This window comes from Rhinoderma darwinii, chromosome 12, assembly GCF_050947455.1.
Source record: "Rhinoderma darwinii isolate aRhiDar2 chromosome 12, aRhiDar2.hap1, whole genome shotgun sequence".
NCBI lineage: Eukaryota > Metazoa > Chordata > Amphibia > Anura > Rhinodermatidae > Rhinoderma > Rhinoderma darwinii.
The window spans coordinates 45,130,395-45,153,156 of record NC_134698.1 but is presented as its reverse complement, the minus strand read 5'-3'; positions in this window follow the sequence as shown (position 1 = coordinate 45,153,156).

The following is a 22,762-nucleotide window of genomic DNA, read 5'->3' as shown; positions in this document are numbered from 1 at the left end:
TATTGCTCTGTGCCAAAGTCTAAGGGCTCATGCACACATCAGTTATTTTCTTTAGTGTACTATCCATTTTTTTAACGGATAGCACACTGACCCATTTATATATGGACAGTGACATCAGGGGCTACCTCTAGGAGCAAAATCCCAACACTCTGACCGGGGATTTTCGCCTTACAAAGCCCCTAACGACACAAGGGGCGTCCTCTAGGAGCAGAGTACTCAGCCAGAGCATTGCCAACGCTTTGGCTGGGGATTCCCGCATTACAAAGCCCTTAACATCAATGTCAACATATGGACAGTAACGTCAAGGGCTTTCCAAAAACAGGAGTCCCCAGCCATAGCGCATTCGATGCTCTGGCCGGGAACTCCATAGTTGAAAGCCCCTGACATCACTGTCCATATTTGGACAGTGACGTCAAGGGCTTCCCCTGGCTCAGTGCTTAAAAGAGTACTGTGCCCGGGGAGTTTGGGCAACATTCGCCACTGTATGCCTATACAGTGGGATACGTTGGTGCCCAAAAGTCTCAAATGCTTGCGCAAATTGCAATTTTTGAGGCACTTTGCTAATTTTCTAAGCTAGAAAACTGGCTTAGAAAAAAAATACAAATTCCCCCTTAGTGTATGTATATAATAAGCACTTTATCTAAGCAGACACAGAAGCAGCAGACACTGAAGCAGGGAGCTGTGAACATAGAACAGGCCAGACTTTCCCACATCCATTTCTTACCTCCTCTGCACTGTTTGCATCATATACAGATATGTTTTTTCTTTTTTTTTCCACTGTAATCACAAAGGAGCTGTCAATGATCTACTTTCTGCTCATGTTACCTATTAGTTACTGCACAACCAGCTAACATTGGTTACCTAGCATGGTTGCTTCAACTGGGAGAAAGATATATATGAGAAACATTTCATAAGTTCTGTCATCAGGAATCAATGGAGAGAAACTTTCTAGGAATCACAGAGGGAGAGGACATATAATAGAGAAGGTCTATACAAAACTGGAAAAGCCTTTTAAATCACTTTAGCCCTTTTTTCTAAACTTCTCACTCGACTACTTTCCTCTATATGCCCTTGTCTGTGACAATGACCATTTGAGTCCAGTGGTGTCATACTCATGCTCATGAATATTACAATGGATATTTGTGACAATAAGGTGATGAGTTTCCAAGGTCAGACTTGTCAGTACACAACCATGAGGCCAATTGCCATGTTTCTGCATGATATCAAATAAGTTAGTAGAAATGATAAAGAAACGTCCTCTTTGAACATTTTTAATTTATCGTATCCAGATGTATCTTCCCTTGTCAGCAATAAGTCTCCTTGCTCCTAACTCCCCCTCCCATGCCCCACATAAGCATTCTAATCACCGGCGCACATAACATGACGACCTATATGGGACTTTCCTGTTTCCCATATTAGCGGCTCCATGCCTCCTGCCTGATAAGACGAAAAGCGATGCTTCAGTTTGACAGCCCTGCAAACAGAGAGCCGGCTGCTCCAATCGGATTGGAATCCCAGGTGCACTGAAATAATTACCCCCATCACTCATGCAGCAACTGAAAAATGGTATTTCAACAAGAAAGATTACATTCTTTATTTAGTGCCAACAGAAATCATTATTTTGAGCTATACCCAGATTTTCTGCAATAATTTAGTCATTAAATGTATTTGTTGTAGCACTTAAAAGCACAGCATACAAACTGCATAACTAATAGTTACCCTGAATGAAATTAGGAGTCTTAATTTTCATAACGCTTCATTTAATTTGTTCCAGTGGAAGGAACAGGGCTCTTGTTTGTAGTTTGTTAACAAAAGGGAAAGAAGACACAAAATAAATTTTCCCCAAATGTGAAAAAATCTCATTATACTATCTGTCTATCAATCTGTCTGTCTGTCCACCTGTCTCATTTATCTACCTATATATCTACCTATCTACTGTGTTCGTTACATTAATAGTTAAATATATCCCAACACTGTTTGGCCAACAGATATTGTAAGGCCTTATTCACACGTCAGGATCCGAGTGTCGGCTAATAAAAACATCCGTTCCTGGCTGTGTTGCCGTTTTAACGGACGATTTTGACTTGTTTTGCGTCCGTTTATTCCCTGTCTGTTTTAAAATCGGATGAATTTCATTTGTAAATTTTTTGCCACACACTTCCCTCTGTAGATAATGCCACACACTACCCTCTGTAGATAATGCCACACACTGCCTTCTGTGTATACTGCCACAGCCCCCTGTAGGTAGTGCCACACAGCCCCCTTGTAGGTAATGCCACACAGACTCCCCTGTAGGTAGTGCCACACAGACACCCTTGTAGGTAGTGCCAGACAGCCCCCTGTAGGTAATGCAACACAGCCCTCCTGTAAGCAAGTCCACACAGCCTACCTTGTAGGTAGTGCCACACAAACCCCCTTGTAGGTAGTGCCACACAGACACCCTTGTAGGTAGTGCCACACAGACACCCTTGTAGGTAGTGCCACACAGACACCCTTATAGGTAGTGCCACACAGCCCCCTGTAGGTAATGCCACACAGCCCCCATGCAGGTAATGCCACACTGCCCCCCTGTAGGTAATGCCACACAGCACCCCTGTAGGTGGTCTAGCCTGATGAAGATGCTGATCCAGCATTGAAACGCGTTGCCACTTTACTCCTACATTAAACCTTTGAACCTTACTTTTGCATACGAGATTTACCTTTTTCCACGGTTTTGCATTATATCTCGTGTGTAGCAGCGCCTCCTGAAGACTCTCCTTTCTTCTCTCCACCATTATCACTATTTACTGCGGTTTCCCGAAGAATCACCGGCATTGAGTCTTGGCAGCAGCACACATCGCATTCAGAGCCTATATACATCTTAAACCAGGTTAATAGTATATTGTATATGTTCTACTGCAATCTATCTGGTTAATCTGCACTATGTGGTGCCGTGTTTTTTGCTTTTATTTTTATGGACAGTGAAGGCAGGGACTTCACCTTGAGCGGAATCCCCGGCCACGTCGCCGGTGATTCCGCTTCAGAAGTCTGTTACGTCACTGTGTCCATATATGGACACAGTGAAGTCACGGACTTCTCCTGGAGCAGAATCCCCAATCCCCGGCCACAGTGTTGCCGAAGCTGTGGCCGGGGATTGGGTATTCTGCTACCACAGTGAGCAAAAAAATACCCTCCTCCTCACATGCACTTCGCACTGTGGGGAGAAGGAGGAGAGAGCGAGCGACGGAAGACACATTTAAGTGATGGCAGTGTATTACCCTGCCCCATAGACTTCTATGGGAGCCGGGCGGCCAGGAGAAAGGCCGAAAATAGGGCATGTCAAAAAATCGGTTGTGTGAATAGCCCCATTAGGGGTCTATTGTTCCTACTGCAACTGTGTGACGGCCGGGAATAAGGTCTTAGCGTATGTGCAGTTTAAGGGCACGTTCAGACATGGCAGGTTTGCTTCGGAATTCCGCTCTGGATAGGCTGCAGTGGAAATCTGCAGCAGACTTTTCTTTCCTTGGTATCTTTCGATATTTATTTACCGTTGCTGAAAACAACGGTGCGGAAAAAAGCTTGTGATGTGAAATTTACATTCTGCAGCCTGCTCAGTCTGTTGCAGAGAAGCAGCAGATTTTCGCTGCACATTTCAGCCTGAGACCTGCAGCAAGTCTGCTGAAAAATCTGCAATGTTTGGAGGAAGCTCCAAATATGCAAATTTTGCACCAGATTAATTGTGTAATTGCTGCAAATTCTGCATCAAAACTGCGTTTGTGATCCTGGCCTAAATATTTTTTTCTCCACCATGTTCATAGAAGAGAAGGAAATGTCGGGTAAATTACTGAGGGATAAGGCAAAATTTATATTAAATTTCACCATCTTTCCCACGAAGAAGTGCAGTGCCACCTTTAAAAGATTACAATAGACAAGTCATCGTGTCCAGATACCATACACCCCAGTGTTCTAAGGGAATTAAGTACAGTGATAGACAGACTGCAGGTTTGGATCTGGTGGTTAGTCTATCTGGTGAACATGCCATCTGGATCTGGTGATTAGTCTATTTTAGCTGCAGGCGAATCTGTACTTCTTCTCACAGTCCACAATTTCTCCCTCATTACCTTTTAAAGGGCCACCACTTTAATTTTTAATCTTTTTACGGTTAATATAATTGAAGAACATATTAGAGTAAGTTTTACTCTCTTTGGCAATGAGTCTCTCTGTTTCCAGCTTTGCTGCCTTTATTTATTTTTTACATAATTTATTTCCCTGTATTTTTTTCTAGTGCTGCCTCACTGCTTTTCTGTTTTAGTAGTTGAAATGTTCTATTTTTGTTATGTATTGCTCTTTTACATTTTTTTATTTATCTACATTGGTTTTCCCCTGTTCCTAACCATTTTATTCCCATTTCGTATGTACCTCTTACAATGAAAATTTAAGATGCTTTTAAAAATATTCCTTTTAGCATGTGTGCTCCTTTTTTTTGGGACATTGTACCTGTTAATGAGCTTAAGCAGTGGTGTAACTATAGGGCCCCCCCCCCCCCCCCCGCACCACGTCAATGAAAAGTTACTATAGTAACTGGGGCTTATGTAATAAACTATACGGGCCCCTGTTACTATAGTAACTGACAGTACTTACCCCCTCTTTCCGGAGCACAGCGGAGGTCCTGACGTCACAGGGTTGTGTGGGGGTTTTCTATTTCAAAAAAGCTATTTTTTCTATGTCTTTGTATTTTTTTTAAACTTTATCGCTACTGCCTTAGTAATGGCCGCTGACTGATTGACAGCGTCCATTAATAAGGCAGGGCTTATTGTTAGCCGGTGAAAAGGCTAACACTAACCCCCATTATTACCCTGGTACCCACCGCCACCAAGATGTGTCGTGAAGAGCCGGGTACGATCCAGTACCCGACCATCTGTAGCGATGGTCTGGCACTGGCGCGGCTGCAGGCTGGTATTATTAGGCTGGGAAAGGCCAATAACTGTGGCTGCTGCTGTGTTGTATCTGGCTGGTTATGAAAAATGGGGGGAACGACACGTCATTTTTTTAAAAATAAATTGTTAAGGATCTGGCAGGCACAGCTTCTGTATCCACGCCCATAGGTAATCAGTCTGCACCTGCTTCTATGTCTGTGAGACTGACTCCATCTTCCACCACTCAGGATGGCAGGCTTAGGAGTGGGAGAGCCTATCGCAGCCTGGCCAGACGGAGCTAGCTCCCGCCCTCTGTCTATTTATACATGCCTTTCCTGTTCCTCCTTGCTTGTGATTCTTCTCTGTTGTTTTCCTGGCCCTGCTGCAGCTTCTTGAACTACTTGTCCCTGCTTTGTATTGACCCTGGCTTACTGACTAGTCTTCTGCTCTGCGTTTGGTACCTCGTACACTCCTGGTTTGACTCGGCTTGTTCACTACTCTCCTGCACTACGTTTGGCACCTCGTACTCTCCTGGTTTGACTCGGCTCGTTTACTACTCTTGTTGCTCACAGTGTTGCCATGGGCAACTGCCCCGTTTCCCTTTGTTCTGCGTTTCCTTGTCTGTTGTCTGTCGTGCACTTATTGAGTGTAGGGACCATCGCCCAGTTGTACCCCGTCGCCTAGGGCGGGTCGTTGCAAGTAGGCAGGGACTGAGTGGCGGGTAGATTAGGGCTCACTTGTCTGTTTCCCTATCCCTGTCATTACATAATCACAAGCCCATATACCTACTCTACCCTGGGCCTCACACCACTATGGACCCCCTTGAGACCCTGGTTCAGCAAATGCAGGGTCTCTCCCTACAGGTCCAGGCCCTGGCTCAAAGGGTCAACCAGCCTGATGCTACCATGGTAGTACCCCTCACCTCACCTCTTGAACCCCACCTCAAGTTGCCTGACCGGTTCTCAGGGGACCGGAAGACTTTTCTCTCCTTTCGGGAGAGTTTTAGGCTCTATTTTTGTTTAAAGCCCCACTCCTCAGGTTCTGAGAGCCAGCGGGTAGGTATAATTATGTCCCGGCTCCAGGAAGGGCCCCAAGAATGGGCCTTGTCCTTGGCTCCTGACGCCCCTGAACTTTCCTCCGTTGATCTTTTCTTTTCTGCTCTCGGACTCATTTATGACGAGACTGACAGGACTGCCTTTGCCGAGAGTCAGCTGGTGACCTTACATCAGGGTAAGAGTCCTGTTGAGGAGTATTGCTCTGACTTTAGGAAGTGGTGCGTAGCTTCTCGGTGGAATGACCCTGCCTTAAGGTGCGAGTTTAGGTTGGGTCTGTCGAACGTCCTGAAAGACCTGCTAGTTAGCTATCCCTCTTCTGACTCGCTAGACCAGGTTATGGCTTTAGCGGTACGACTTGACTGATGTCTCAGGGAACGACAACGTGAACGTTTATGTGTTTTCTTCTCTGACTCCCCCATGATGCCGCCTCCCGAGGTTCCGTTGCTTCGTTCTTCCACGGAAGACTCGGAGGTACCTATGCAACTTGGGGCCTCCGTGTCCCCCCAACAACGTAGAGAGTTCCGCAGGAAGAATGGTCTCTGCTTCTATTGTGGGGATGACAAGCATCAAGTGAACACCTGTCCTAGGCATAAGAATAAGCAGCCGGAAAACTTCCGCGCCTAAGTGATCATCGGGGAGGTCACTTGGGCGCACAGGTATTTCCCGTAAATATGAAACGTAATAAAATCTTGCTTCCCTTTCAGGTCTCTTTTGGTGATAGGTCTGCTACCGGCAGTGCCTTCGTGGATTCAGGGTCGTCTGCTAATATCATGTCTGTGGTATTTGCTATGTCTCTAGCTATGCCTTTGATTGATTTGCCTAAACCTGTCCCGGTAGTGGGTATCGACTCCACTCCTCTTGCTAATGGTTATTTTACACAGCATACCCCTGTTTTTGAACTCCTTGTTGGCTCCATGCATTTGGAGCAGTGCTCTGTACTGTTGTTGCAGGGATTATCGTCTGATTTGGTTTTAGGCCTTCCCTGGTTGCAGTTGCATAATCCCACGTTTGACTGGAATACTGGGGATCTTACCAAATGGGGTAATGAATGCTTGACGTCATGTTTTTCTGTTAATTCTATTTCTCCCCCTGAGGAGGTGAACACGCTACCTGAGTTTGTTCAGGACTTTGCTGATGTTTTCTCTAAGGAGGCCTCCAAAGTGTTACCTCCTCATAGAGAATACGATTGCGCTATCGATTTGGTACCAGGAGCTAAGCTCCCTAAGGGTAGGATATTTAATCTCTCTTGTCCCGAACGTGAAGCCATGAGAGAGTATATCCAGGAATGCCAGGCCAAGGGTTACATTCGCCCCTCTATTTCTCCGGTAGGTGCTGGCTTCTTCTTCGTAGGGAAGAAGGATGGTGGTCTTAAGCCATGCATTGACTACCCTAACTTGAATAAGGTCACTGTAAGGAACCAGTATCCCTGTAATGGCAGGGGGTAGGGAGACGGACAAGTGAGCCCTAATCTACCCGCCTCTCTGTCCCTGCCTACTTGCAACGACCCGCCCTAGGCGACGCGGTACAACTGGGCGGCGGTCCCTGCGCTCAGTAAGTGCACGACAAACACGACAAACATACAAGGAACCCAAGCAAGGAAAAGGGGCCGTTGCCCACGGCAACACCGTGAGCAACCAGAGTGGTGAACGAGCCGAGTCAAGCCAGGAGTGTGCGAGGTACAAAACGAAAAGCAGAAGAGTAGTCGGTAAGCCAGGGTCTGTATGGAGCAGGATCAAAAATAGCAGGAGCTGTAGCTGGGCCAGGAAACCACAAGGAAAGAAACACAAGCAATAACAAGCACCGTGGGACAGGAAGTGCAGGCTTAAATAGACCGAGGGCGGGAGCTAGCTGAGTCTGGCCAGGTTACGATAGGCTCTCCCACTCCTAAGCCTGCCAGCCTGAATAGTGGAAGCAGGAGTCAGTCTCATGGATGTATTCTCAGGTGCTGACTGATTAGTTCTGGGAGTTAACCCCGAAGCTGTGCCTGGCAGATCCTTTACAATCCCCTTCCTTTGATTCCTGATCTCTTTAATCAGGTTCAGGGGGCCCAATGGTTCTCTAAGTTTGATCTACGGGGGGCGTATAACCTTATCTGCATCAAAGAGGGGGATGAGTGGAAGACTGCGTTTAACACGCCCAAAGGTCATTTCGAATACCTAGTCATGCCCTTTGGTTTGTGTAATGCTCCTGCTGTCTTCCAGAATTTCATAAATGAGATTTTAAGAGATTACCTGGGGGTATTTCTTGTAGTGTACCTTGATGACATACTTGTGTTTTCCAAGGACTGGTCCTCCCACATTGATCATGTCAGGAAGGTGCTCCAGGTCCTTCGGGAAAACAAACTGCGAAGACCGAAAAATGTGTGTTTGGGGTGCAGGAGATACCATTTTTGGGTCAAATCCTCACTCCTCATGAATTCCGCATGGACCACGCCAAGGTCCAGGCTGTGGCGGAATGGGTCCAACCTGCCTCCCTGAAGGCGTTACAGTGTTTCTTGGGGTTCGCTAATTATTACAGGAGATTTATTGCTAACTTCTCGGTCATCGCTAAGCCTCTTACGGACCTCACTCGCAAGGGTGCTGATCTCCTCCGCTGGCCTCCTGAGGCTGTCCAGGCTTTTGAGGTCCTTAAGAAGTGCTTTATCTCGGCCCCAGTGTTGGTTCAGCCCAACCAAATGGAGCCATTTATCGTGGAGGTTGACGCGTCCGAGGTGGGAGTGGGGGCTGTCTTGTCCCAGGGTACAAGGTCCCTCACCCATCTCGTCCCTGTGCCTACTTCTCCAGGAAGTTTTCGCCCACTGAGAGTAACTATGATATTGGCAACTGCGAACTCTTAGCCATTAAATGGGCATTTGAAGAGTGGCGCCACTTCCTGGAGGGGGCTAGGCACCAGGTAACGGTCCTTACCGACCACTGAATCTGGTTTTCCTAGAATCAGCCCGGAGGCTAAACCCGAGACAAGCTCGATGGGCATTATTTTTTACCAGATTCAACTTTTTGGTTGGGTCTAAAAATATTAAGGCTGATGCACTGTCGCGTAGCTTCATGGCCAGCCCTCCTTCGGAGGAAGATCCTGCTTGTATTTTGCCTCCAGGTATAATCATTTCCTCTATTGAGTCTGATTTAGTCTCTGAAATTGCTGCTGATAAAGGTTCAGCTCCCGGGAACCTTCTGAGAACAAGCTGTTTGTTCCCCTGCAATTCCGGCTAAGGGTACTTGGGGAAAATCATGACTCCGCACTATCTGGTCATCCAGGCATCCTGGGTACCAAGCACCTCATTGCCAGAAACTATTGGTGGCCTGGGTTGCCTAAAGACGTTAAGGCCTACGTCGCCGCTTGTGAGGTTTGTGCTAGGTCCAAGACTCCCAGATCCCGACCAGCGGGCTTACTACGTTCTTTGCCCATTCCCCAGAGACCTTGGACCCATATCTCCATGGATTTTATCACCGATTTGCCTCCATCTCAAGGCAAGTCGGTGGTGTGGGTTGTAGTAGACCGCTTCAGTAAGATGTGCCACTTTGTGCCCCTCAAAAAACTACCCAATGCTAAGACGTTAGCTACCTTGTTTGTCAAACACATCCTGCGTCTCCATGGGCTCCCTGTCAATATTGTTTCTGACAGAGGGGTACAATTTATGTCTTTGTTTTGGAGAGCCTTCTGTAAAAAGTTGGAGATTGATCTGTCCTTCTCCTCTGCCTTCCATCCTGAAACTAATGGCCAAACCGAGAGGACTAATCAGTCTCTAGAACAATATTTAAGGTGTTTTATCTCTGACTGTCAATATGATTGGGTCTCATTCATTCCCCTCGCCAAATTTTCCCTTAATAACCGGATTTTCCCTTAATAACCGGGTCAGTAACTCGTCAGGGGTCTCCCCCTTTTTCTGTAATTTTGGGTTTAATCCACGGTTCTCCTCCGTTTCACCTGGTAGTTCCAACAATCCCGAGGTAGAGGTCGTTCATCGGGAACTGTGCACAGTCTGGGCCCAGGTTCAGAAGAACCTAGAGGCGTCCCAGAGCATACAAAAAACTCAGGCAGATAGAAGACGTTCTGCTAACCCCTTGTTTATGGTCGGGGATCTGGTGTGGCTATCGTCAAAGAACTTGCGCCTTAAAGTCCCGTCCAAGAAGTTTGCACCCCGGTTTATAGGGCCGTACAAGGTCATTGAAGTCCTCAATCCTGTCTCCTTCCGACTGGAGTTGCCCCCATCTTTTCGAGTACACGACGTGTTTCATGCCTCCCTCCTTAAACGCTGCTCCCCGTCCTTGGCTCCCTCGAGGAAACCTCCTGTCCCCGTTCTCACCCCTGAGGGGGTAGAATTCGAGGTGGCCAAGATTGTGGACAGCAAGATGGTCCAAGGCTCCCTCCAGTACCTGGTCCATTGGAGAGGATACGGGCCTGAAGAGACGCTGGGGTATTGGTCAGGAGGTTCCACCTTCGTTTCCCCAATAAACCAGGTTCATCTAGAAAGGGTCCAGTGGCCCCTCATAAAAGGGGGGGTACTGTTAAGGATCTGCCAGGCACAGCTTCTGTATCCACGCCCATAGGTAATCAGTCTGCACCTGCTTCTATGTCTGTGAGACTGACTCCATCTTCCACCACTCAGGATGGCAGGCTTAGGAGTGGGAGAGCCTATCACAGCCTGGCCAGACGGAGCTAGCTCCCACCCTCTGTCTATTTATACCTGCCTTTCCTGTTCCTCCTTGCTTGTGATTCTTCTCTGTTGGTTTCCTGGCCCTGCTGCAGCTTCTAGAACTACTTGTTCCTGCTTCGTATTGTCCCTGGCTTACTGACTACTCTTCTGCTCTGCGTTTGGTACCTCGTACACTCCTGGTTTGACTCGGCTTGTTCACTACTCTCCTGCACTACGTTTGGCACCTCGTACTCTCCTGGTTTGACTCGGCTCGTTTACTACTCTTGTTGCTCACAGTGTTGCCATTTGCAACTGCCCCGTTTCCCTTTGTTCTGTGTTTCCTTGTCTGTTGTCTGTCGTGCACTTATTGAGTGTAGGGACCATCGCCCAGTTGTACCCCGTCGCCTAGGGCGGGTCGTTGCAAGTAGGCAGGGACTGAGTGGCGGGTAGATTAGGGCTCACTTGTCTGTTTCCCTATCCCTGTCATTACATAAATAAATAAATAATTGGAAAGAACGATGTGGGGTTCCCCCATTTTTATAACCAGCCAGATACAACACAGCAGCAGGCTAACATTACCACGGTGGGAAAGGCAACTGTTTTTGGGCTTTCCCAGCCTAATAATAACAACCTGCGTCCGCCCCAGTGCCCCTCCGTCACTACAGATGATCGGGTACTGGATCGTACCCGGCTCTTCCCGGTACCCCTGGTGGCGGTGCGTACAGGGATAATAATGGGGGTTAGTGTTAGCCTCTTCATGTCTAACACTAAGCCCACCTTAGTAATGGACATTGTCAATTAGCCAGCAGCTATTACTAAGGCGGTAGTAGTAAAGTTTATAAAAATACAAAGACATAGAATACATATTTTATTGAAATAAAAATCCCACACACAATCCTAATTAACCATTTTATTGAGAATAAAAAAAATGCTATTCTCGAAGTAGTCAAACAACCGAACGTGTAAAAAAACACAAACACAAAAATAATTAGTAATACATAAAAAAGCTAAACAAATTTTATACTTACCTTTCCTGGGTCCAGCGCTGGAGCCGCAATGTCAGCGAGCTGAGCCCTGTATCTAATCCTATCATGTGTGATACAGTCTGCTGAGCCACTGTATCAAATCCTATCCATAGCTATAGGGTCGTAGTGCTATAGATATGCTGTCTCCTATGTACACATATACATACACCCAGACATTTTTTGGGGAGGGTATATGTATTCAGGCTTTTTCCCCTGATGTTTTAAGACCTTAGTGACGCCCCTGGCTGCTAGTCCTGCATCGTTGGGTCACTTAGGAGACCCAGCGATGCAGCTAAAAGCTGCGGGCCATCGGCCACGAGAAATTTTGGGGGGCCCAAGAAGAACCTTTGCATCGGGGACCATGAGCCTTTAGCTACACCCCTGGGCTTAAGGGCACCTCTAAGCTTATCGTACTTCACCTTCCTAAAGTTTAGTGTTTTTGTTACCTTTTAGAAAAATTGTATGTTGCTGGTGTATGGTCTGGGGGCTTTAGGTCTGGTGGAGCCGTGGTGAGTATTTCTGATTCAAATGATCTCAAGTGTTAACAACTAGTATTGGGCAATAGATACTACTGTGTGTAATTGACATAAGCATTATGTTCACTACAGAATCTGGGGTGTACCTTTACCCTATCTATACCTATCTTTTACTTGCCACAGTTGCTCATAGAAAACAAGCATTACACAATTGATTACAGGTGAGAAAAAAAACTGTTGTTCAGGAGGGGAAGTTGGGGACAATACTGGATCTTTATACCATCCTGACTAAATGTCTTAAATAACAATGAACAAACTAAGTGTTCAAAATATTCCTGTCATTCTTTTATATTATAGGGGGTTTCTGCTTTTTGATTAAAGGTTTTCCAACTATACGATAATCACAGGGTGTCCTCAGCGATCATCTGTAAGGGAACCTGGCATCAAGTTTTCTATTTTCCTGCTACGTCACCACAGGGGAAATTAAGCAATATATGTTTAATTGTGCGATTCATGGATGTGCCAGGTACTCCAGAACAACAGATGTTTTTCATTGCTGCTCTGTGCTGTGCCTAAAAGATGAAAGTCCTGGACAAGGGGATCGCAGAATTCTCTAATATCGTGTTTTAAAAAAGTTTAGACAGTCCCTTTAAACTGCTGCTAATAAAAAGCTTTTGTGGTTGATTATTTTGCCAGTAGCATCTGGCTGTAAAAAATAATATAGGTCCTACATAATTCTTTTTAAAGGCGACACTTGCCTTTTTGAGCTGTCATTTACCTCCCTTAAAACATGAACAAGAAGCGTTTGGTGGGCAGCACCACTCAATTTGTGATTGTGAAAAAAATGCAAAGCACCTTAAACAAACCATAAACATACTTTAAAAAGTTGGTGTATAAACAGCATAAATGCATGCTTATTTATGTATAAAAATAAGAAAAATGTACCAGACATTACACTTAAATTATTCAGAGGGGGGCAAACCCTGATAAGCTGCCACCTCTAAGACCATTCCTGAATTTCTATATTCAGAAGTACATATAAACGGGTGCACAAAATAAGTGCAGAATCTTAAAACATGCCAAAACAAAAATGTGAGGTCAAAAAACAAAATTTGTCACCAGTAAATTATGCCCCTAGATAGGAGATTAAGTCCATACACACCCCACGTTTATAGCCACCAACTGTGGCTTTCTTAGGGGTGCTTATGTCTGTGACTATCCGCTCTACAAACAGATTCAGTGTTAAAGCTACATATCTCTTGCATCATCATTGTCATCATGCTGGAGTCATTGTAAAATTGAATACCTTCAAGTTCTCAGCAAGCATCAGGCTTAATTCCTGCCTTCATTACATGCAGAATGCGCCTTCACATTCCCTTGCATGAGCTCCCCTCTAGACGGTTATGGAAATTGTGTTTCCCAAGAGATAAAGGTGCGCATCCAGACGGAAAAGGAATGGATATTTCAGTTTATAATCTGAGGGCATATGTAAACTATGCGGAGTACGTCAGGGCATAATAAGAGGGTATAATAATGCGGTACATAAATAATAATCCATAGATGTGTGGCCAGTGTCGCACTGATAAATGGTGTCCAATCCTATCCCCCTTTTAGAACACACTGCATCTTTTGTGTCAACATATTCTCAGATCCAGAACTTTTTCATTTTTATTGGTACCATTTTGAGGTACATGCGACTTTTTAAACACTTTTTTGTATATTCCTTATTTAAGGGTTTTATACAAAATATAAAGGTAGAGGGGAAAAAAAGGCATAAGGGTACAGAAAGGAATATAGGGAGGGGGGAAGAGATATTACATTAACAGTGTAATATATCAAAAGCATATATTATTCAATAATGTGCTGACTATCCCAAAATGTACAACCAAGTTTTAAATTTGGAATTTTATAACTGAAAAGTAAATAGTTGGAGTCAATTCCATGCGTTATGAAAGAAGGGTATCAATGTATTGTATGAATTAAGTCTATTTATGTCAAATCAATATATAAGTAAGGAATTGTAAAATGTTCACCAGTCGTTCAATATCTGTTGAAATGTATAAAATCTTTGGTTCAGGATCCATTTCAACCATTCAAGATTTGTAGGAGGGTCTATATCTATCCAGTGTCTCGCTATCAAAGTTTTTGCAGTATTTATAAGGTATGGTACAATGTAATTAGGGTTAACATACTGATAAGTAGTGTCTAAATTAAGTAAGACCAGCTCTGGAGAAAGGATGATATTCTTTCTCAAAAATGTACTTATGTTCAATGAGTTTGCCAAAACGAGCGGATTACTAAACAATTGAACCAAATATGTAGCAGAGAGCCTTTGTGTTTATGACATCTCCAGCACGTAGAGGCATAAGTAGGGTCAATTTTATTCAGAGTTTCTGGAGTTTTGTACCGTCTTGCAATGATTTTATAATTAAAGGGGTTGTCCGAGATAAAAATGACTTTGTGTTAATGCTTGTAATTTATAAATGTAAACACATTTACTTGTGACGTGCCGTGTATGGGCTGTTCTGCTGCACAGCCCGAAACGCACATGCGCGGTCCCTGCTGTTCTTGCGGTCCCTGCTGTTCTCGCGCATTGCGCGTTACAACAGAACAGCCCATACCGGGCACATCACAAGTGACGTGTTGTATAACTGGAAAAGAATTGAAGATCATCACAGCGGCCAGAGAGTGACGTCACCCATCAAGTACCCCACGACAGGATCTGGAAACGGGGCCACTTTGGAAAATATAAGTATATCACAAATGTATTTACAAGCATTAACACATAGTAATTTTATCTCGGAAAACCCTTTAAGATTCTTGTTGATATTGAAAATGAGTGAGAATTTTTAAGAACTAATTTGGTTTGGTCTGCTATAAAAGTAGTGTTCAGTTCGTTCTCCCACTTTGATATGTATGAGGGTGGGTTGTGCAGTGGCGCTAGAGTTTTATATAGTTTTGAGATCATGCCTCTAATAGGTTTACTTTGAGCATAAAATTTAGTCAATAGGTTGAATGGTGTTGAATCGATAACATCTTAGAAAAAGGCTTTTGCAGATTCTAGGATGATCTTAGATTCTTGAGCATTTAGAGTCTTTAAAAGTAAGTAGAAGTTTCAGGTCTTGAATAATATCATTATTTACAATTAAAGAGAACCTTTCACCTGCCCATACATGTGCAGCTGAGTGCAGTATTTACTAGGCAGGGCTGCACTTTAAATTTTTCTCCTACCCTCCTCCATTATTTAGATATCGGTGCCGTTATATTTGGCGCCCGATATTTAAATAACATCCGTGAACCATCAATGGAGCATGTAATGGCAAGGGGGCGTGTAACATCGCTCTGACACTGTCCAATCAGCTATGGACAGTGCCACAGCAAGAGCTGGAGAGGGGAGAGCGTGTGCGCACGCAAGCGCAGTTCTGAGCTGTATGCGCGCACGCTCTCCCTCACTCTCCAGCTCTCGGCAGACAAGGATAAGACTGTGTGATCTCTTACGAGAGATCACACAGTCTTGTCCTTGTCTGCCGAAAGCTGAAGAGTGAATAGGGGGCGGCGCGCAGTCTGCCAAGAGTTGAAGAGTGAGTGAGAGCTTGCGCGCGCACGCTCTCCTCTCTCCAGCTCTTGCCGTGGCAAAAACCCCGTTGAATTCAATGGGAGACGGAAAAAACATCTGCAAACGGCCGCCGCGGTTTTTGATGCTGTTTTTGTCAAAAAAACGGTCAATTTTTTTCCTTTGCCTGGAAGAAACCTGCAAGGTGAACTTAAGGTGGATTGCGTCTCTGTACTCAATGTATGGTAGTCTAATCCTTCCTAATTTCTTAGGCTTGGTCAAGGTTTCATGTTGTATTCTAAAGCCTTTGAAATGCCATATAAATTTTGATGTCATTTTTTTAAGATTATTGAATAAGGACTGAGGATTTTTTATTGGTAGGGTCTAGAGGAGATAGAGAACTCTAGGAAAAACTATAATTTTGATGAGAATGGTTTTACCAAACCAATAAATTTGCATTGAGGTCTAGTTGTTAAGGTATTTTTCTATCTTTTCCAGTAAGGGCTTGAAATTAAGATCATACAAGTTCGTTATTTCTGAACTTATCTTTATACCTAAGTAAGATTAGTATTTTTGAAGGGAGAAGTGTTGGATAAGGCGATCCAATTTCTTGTACATACATTTATGTTGAAGAGTTCTGACTTAGAGTTGTTTATTTTAAAGGTGGAGATTACTCCAAACATTTCAAATTCTTTAAGCAGGATCTTAGAGCCTGTTCACATCAGTGCTCGCTTCCGTTCATCTGTTTCATTTAACCTCTCCGTCACAAACAGATGAACGGAAAGCCAAACGAAACTATCGCATCCGTTTGAAATTGATTTCAATGGTATTTTTTTCTTTCAGTTGGTTTCAGTTTGACTCTATTCCACTAGGTTTCTCTTTTCTTCACGGAAACAATAGAGTAGTCAACTACGCTATTGTTTCCGTGAAAAAAACAGAAACCTAGTGGAACGGAGGCAAACTGAAAGAAAAATAATACCATTGAAATCAATGCTAATGCAAACGTAAACGATAGTGGCTTTCCGTTTATCTGTTTCTCTGATGGAAAGGTTGAACAGAGCAGATGAATGGAACCCAGCACTGATGTGATCAGGCCCTAAAGGGATTTTTGTGTGTTAGAGAGAATAATGAGCATGTCATCTAAAAAGTTGCATGAAAATACCCTGAATGCCTTGAGTTTTCTCTGATCTTTTGGGCAAGAACTTCCATTGTTAAAAATTAAGGGGGATAGTGGACAACCTTGTCTCGTACCATTCCCACATTTAAATGGATGGGATAGGTCTCAGTTTTTTTTAAAGGTAATTTTATTAAAACCTCATAGCAAAACAATGGTACAAATATAAAACTGTAAAATCCTGAGCATTGCATAAAGTAATACAATAGTACCAATTGTACAAGGTCAGTTATTGACATAAAACAAACAAACAAACAAACAAACAAACAAACAAACAAACAAACAAACACACAGATAAATTTTTCCACATATTGATATGCATATAAGTTAAAACACAAAAACGAAACTCTAACAAACAAACTTTCCTTATCAGCAGTATATATAATATCAAATCTGTTGAGGACCAGTCAAAGGGAGAAGATTGGCGGAAGAATGAGGGCTCAAACAGAGACATAAACAACTCGAGATCCAGTCGATCTGGGCTATGTCAAGAATATGAGCTGGTATCAGGACACCCACGTGCTTCATAAGTGAGTTTAAAAAGTGGCGGGGTAGAGTTGCTAATGTAATCCATGATGACAACATAGGTACCTTAGGATGTTTCCAATCCAGGAGTATATTTTTTTTTAGAATAAAATAATAGTAGCATCATGAGAGATCTAACTGCCACAGCAGGTAAAAGTTCTTCCACCAGTAATAAAAGACAAGTTCTGGGTTCAAGTATACGAGGGAGTCCTACTTTAACCCCTTCAGGACTGAGCCTGTTTTGGCCTTCAGGACGAAGCCGATTTTTCAAATCGGACATGTGTCACTTTATGTGGTAATAACTCCGGAATGCTTTTGCCTATCCAAGTGATTCTGAGATTGTTTTCTCGTGACATATTGTACTTTATGTTAGGGAAAAAATTTATTCGATAAATTCAATATTTATTTGTAAAAAACACCAAGATTTAGAGAAAATTATCAGAAATTTGCATTTTTCTAAATTTAAATGCATCTACTTGTAAAATAGATAGTAATACCACACAAAATACTTACTAGTTTATATTTCCCATATGTCTACTTCATGTTTGCATCGTTTTTTGAACATTTTTTTATTTTTCTAGGATGTTACAAGGCTTAGAACTTTAGTAGCAATTTCTCATATTTTCAAGAAAATTTCAAAAGCCTATTTTTTCAGGGACCAGTTCAGTTCTGAAGTGGCTTTGAGGGCCTTATATATTATAAAGTCCCCATAAATCACCCCATTTTGAAAACTGCACCCCTCAAAGTATTCAAAACAGCATTCAGAAAGTGTTTTAACACTTTAAGCGTTTCACAGGAATTAACCCCTTAATGACCGGGCCATTTTGCACGTTAATGACCAAAGATTATTTTTTGTTTTTTCATGGTCGCATTCCAAGAGTCGTAACTGTTTTTGTATTCCGTCTATATAGCCGTATAAGGGCTTGTTTTTTTGCGGGACGAGTTGTATTTGTAATTGTACCATTTTTAGATGCTTATAATATATCGATTAACTTTTATTAACTTTATTTTAGGAGAGAATTGAAAATAAGCAGCTATTCCAGCATTGATTTTCACGTTACAAATTTACGCCGTTTACTATGCAGCGTAAATAACATGTTCACTTTATTCTATGGGTCGGCACGATTACGGGGATACCAAATATGTAAGGGTTTTATATGTTTTCCTACGTTTGCACAATAAAAAGCCTTTTAGAAAAAAATTACTTGTTTGTGCATCGCCGCATTCCAAGAGCCGTAACATTTTTATTTTTCCGTCGATGTGGCCGTATGGGGGCTTGATTTTTGCGGGCCAATGTGTAGTTTTCATTAGTACTATTTTGGGGTACATAGGACTTATAGATTCATTTTTATTTAATTTTTTATGGGGGGAATGGGAGAAAAGAGAGAATTTTGCCGTTGTTTTTTGCGGGTTTTTTGGACGCCGTTCATCCGGCGGTTTAATTAATGTGTTCATTTTATTGGTCAAGTTGTTACGATCGCGGGGATACCATATATGTGTATGTGTATTTGTTTTGACACTTTTACTAAATAAAACCACTTTTTGGGCAAAAAAAGTCGTTTTATTTGATTTTCACTGTAATGATTTTATTTTTTTTCCACCAACTTTATTTAACTGATTGACATTTTTTTTTTTAGTCCCACCAGGGGACTTCACTATGCGATGTGCCGATCGCATATATAATGCTTTGGTATACTTCGTATACCAAAGCATTATTGCCTGTCAGTGTAAAACTGACAGGCAACCTGTTAGGTGATGCCTCCGACATCGCCTAACAGGCAGATGCTGAAGGCAGACTTGGGGGTCTTTGTTAGACCCCTCGCTGCCATGGAAACCCGACGGCGACCCGCGATTTGTTTGCAGGGGCGCCGATGGGGTGACAGAGGGAGCTCTCTCCCTCTGTCAAACACATTAGATGTCGCTGTCACTATTGACAGCGGCATTTAATGGTTTAAACTGCCAGAATCGGAGCGCGCTTCGATTTCGGCAGTTACAGCAGGAGCCAGGCTGAGTATAACAGCCGTGCTCCTGCTGCTGATCGCGTGGGTACACTGTCAGTACCCGCGCAATCACAGGACGGATATATACGTCCTCCTGCGCGAACTAGCAGCTGCAGAGGACGGATATATCCGTCCTTCGGCGTTAAGAGGTTAAAGCAAAGTAGAGGTGAAATTTACAAATTTCATTTTTTTTTCCGAAAATTAATTTGTAATACATATTTTCTGTACCACAGAAGGTTTTACCAGAGAAATGCAACTCAATATTTATTGCCCAGATTCTGCAGTTTTTAGAAATATCCCACATGTGGTCCTAGTGCGGTAATGGACTGAAACACCGGCCTCAGAAGCAAAGGAGCAACTAGTGGATTTTGGGGCCTCCTTTTTTTAGAATCTATTTTAGGTACCATGTCAGGTTTGAATAGGTCTTGTGGTACCGAAACAGTAAAGACCCCCCAAAAGTGACCCCATTTTGGAAACTATACCCCTCAAAGAATTTATCTATGGGTATAGTTAGCATTTTGAACCCACAGTTTTTTTGCTAAATTTATTTGAATTAGTATGTGAAGATGAAAATCTACTTTTTTTGTGAAAAAACTTACAATTTTTACATATTTACAAGGAATAAAGTAGAAAAAACACCCCAACATATGTAAAGCAATTTCTTACGATTATAGCAATATCCCACATGTGGTAATAAACTGCTGTTTGGACCCACAGCAGGCCTCAGAAGGGAAGGAGCACTATTTGGATTTTGGATTTCTGATTTTGCTGGAATAGTTTTCAGTGCCGCGTCACGTTTGCAATGCACTGGAGGGATGAAAACCATGGAAACCCCCCAATAGTGACCCCATTTTGGAAACTACACCCCTCAAGGAATTTTTCTAGGGGTAAAGTTAGCATTTTGACCCCACAGTTGTTTTGCTGAAGTCATTGGAATTAGTCTGTAAAGGTAAAAATCGACTTTTTTTCTGTAAGAACTTAGAAATTTTTAATTTTTACAAGGAATAAAGGAGAAAAAACACCCCAACATTTGTAAAACAATTTCTCCTGATTACGTAAATACCCCATATGTGGTAATAAGCTGCTGTTTGGACCCACACCGGGGCTTAGAGGGGAAGGAGCGCTATTTGGCTTTTGGAGCTCAAATTTAGCTGGAATAGTTTTTGGGTGTCATGTCGAATTTGCAAAGCCCCTGAGGTACTAAAACAGTGTAAATCTCCCAAAAGTAACCCCATTTGGGAAACTACACCATTTAAGGAATCTATCTAGGGGTATAGTGAGCATTTAGGCCCCACACGTCTTTTGCAGAATTTATTAGAATTAGGCCGTGAAAATTAATATCAACATTATTTCCACTAAAATTTCACAAAGGATAAAGGAGAAAATGCACCCCAACATTTGTAAAGCAATTTCTCCCGAGTACGGCAATACCCCACATGTGGTCATAAATGTTTTTTCATTAGAAAATAAATTAACCCTTTCCGGACTGATTCATGTTTTGCTTTTTCTTTTTAGTTTTTCCTCCCCGCTTTCCGAGAGCCACAACGTCTTTATTTTTCTGTCAATAGAGCGGTGTGGGGGCTTATTTTTTGCGGGGCGAGCTATAGTTTTATTGGTACCATTTTTTGGTACATGAGACTTTTTCAACACTTTTTATTACATTTTTTGGTAGAGCGAAGGTGACAAAAAAACAGCGATTTTGCCATTTAAAATTCTTTATTTTTCACGGCGTTCACCATGCGAGTTCAATAATGGTATATTGTAATAGCTTGGACTTTTATGGATGCAGCGATACCAATTTTGTGTGTTTTTTTTATTTTTTGACATTACTTTAGAGAAAAAATATTAAAAGGATTTATTTTTGGACTTTAAATATTTTTTTATTTTTTTTCCACTAATAATAACTATTTACTTTTGTTTTTACATATTTTATTAGTCCCCCCTGGGAGACTTGAACCAGCAATCGTTAGATCACTGGTAGAATACACTGCAATACTAATGTATTGCAGTATATTGTGATTTTTACATGCTCCTGTAACAGCGCGATTGCTGTTTCTGTCCGTTAGTCCCGGGTATCCGCTGTAATACACAGCTGACACCCGCAGCGTATGGCGCGGGCTCAGCGCGTGAGACGCTCCATATATCACCCCCCACACCATGACATGCTATTAAGTCATGGTGCGCGAAGGGTTTAATGCGCAGCCGATGGTGGAAAGTGAAAATTACAATTTTCCACTGATGTGCCATTTTAGTGCACTATATGTTGTGCCCAGTTTGTGCCACAAATACCACAAATAAAATATTAACCGGGTTCTCCTGGGTATGGCGATGCCATATCGGTGGACGTAAACGGCTGTTTGGGCAGACTGTAGGGCTCAGAAGGGAGGGACGCTATTTGGCTTTTGGATTTTGCTTGGTAGAAGCTCTGGCGTTTTGCTGGTATTTCAGTTTATAATGTGGGGGCAAATGTAGGTTGGGCAGAGTACATCAGGGCATAATAAGAGGGTATAATAATGGGGTAAATAAATAATAATCCGCAGATATGTGGCCAGTGTTGCACTTATATTATAAATGGCGCCCGATCTTATCCGCTTTTGGAACGCTCTGCACATTTTGCATCGCCATATTCTGGGAGCCGGAACTTTTTTTTATTTTTTCACCACCGGAGCTGTGTGAGGGCTTATTTGTTGCGGGACAATCTGTAATTTTCATTGGTACCATTTTGGGGTACATGTGATTTTGTTGATCACTTTTTATTCCAATGTTTCAGCAAGCCAGGTGACCAAAAACCATCAATTCTGACAATGATTTTTATTTATTTTTTTAGAGCGTTCACCCTGGGCTATAAATGACCGTTATATTTTATTCTGCGGGTTGGTACGATTACGGCCATACCATATGTATATAGGTTTTTTTATGTTTTGCAGCGTTTGCGCAATAAAATAACTTATTTAGAAAATAATTTATTTTTTGTGTCACCATATTCTGAGAGCCGTAACTTTTTTATTTTTCAGTCAAAAAAGCTGTGTAGGGGCTTGTTTTTTTGCGGGACGGGTTGTAGTTTGTATCGGTACAATTTTGGAGTACGTGCGACTTTTTGATCACTTTTTATTGTATATTTTGTGAGGGGTGGTGACCAAAAAATAGTGATTCTCGCTTTGTTTTTCATTTATTTTTTTTGCGGTGTTCACCGTGCGGGAAAAATAATATTATAGTTTTATAGTTGGGGTCGTTACGAACGTGGTGATACCAAATATGTGTACTTTTTTTTTACGTGTTCTTTTTTTTTCCTATAATAAAAGACTTATTATAGGAAAAAAAGCAGTTCATGTTTATGTCACTTATAACTTTTATTTTTACACTTTTTTTAAAACATTTTTATTCTTTTTTTTACTTTTTTCACTTGTCCCACTAGGGGACACTTAG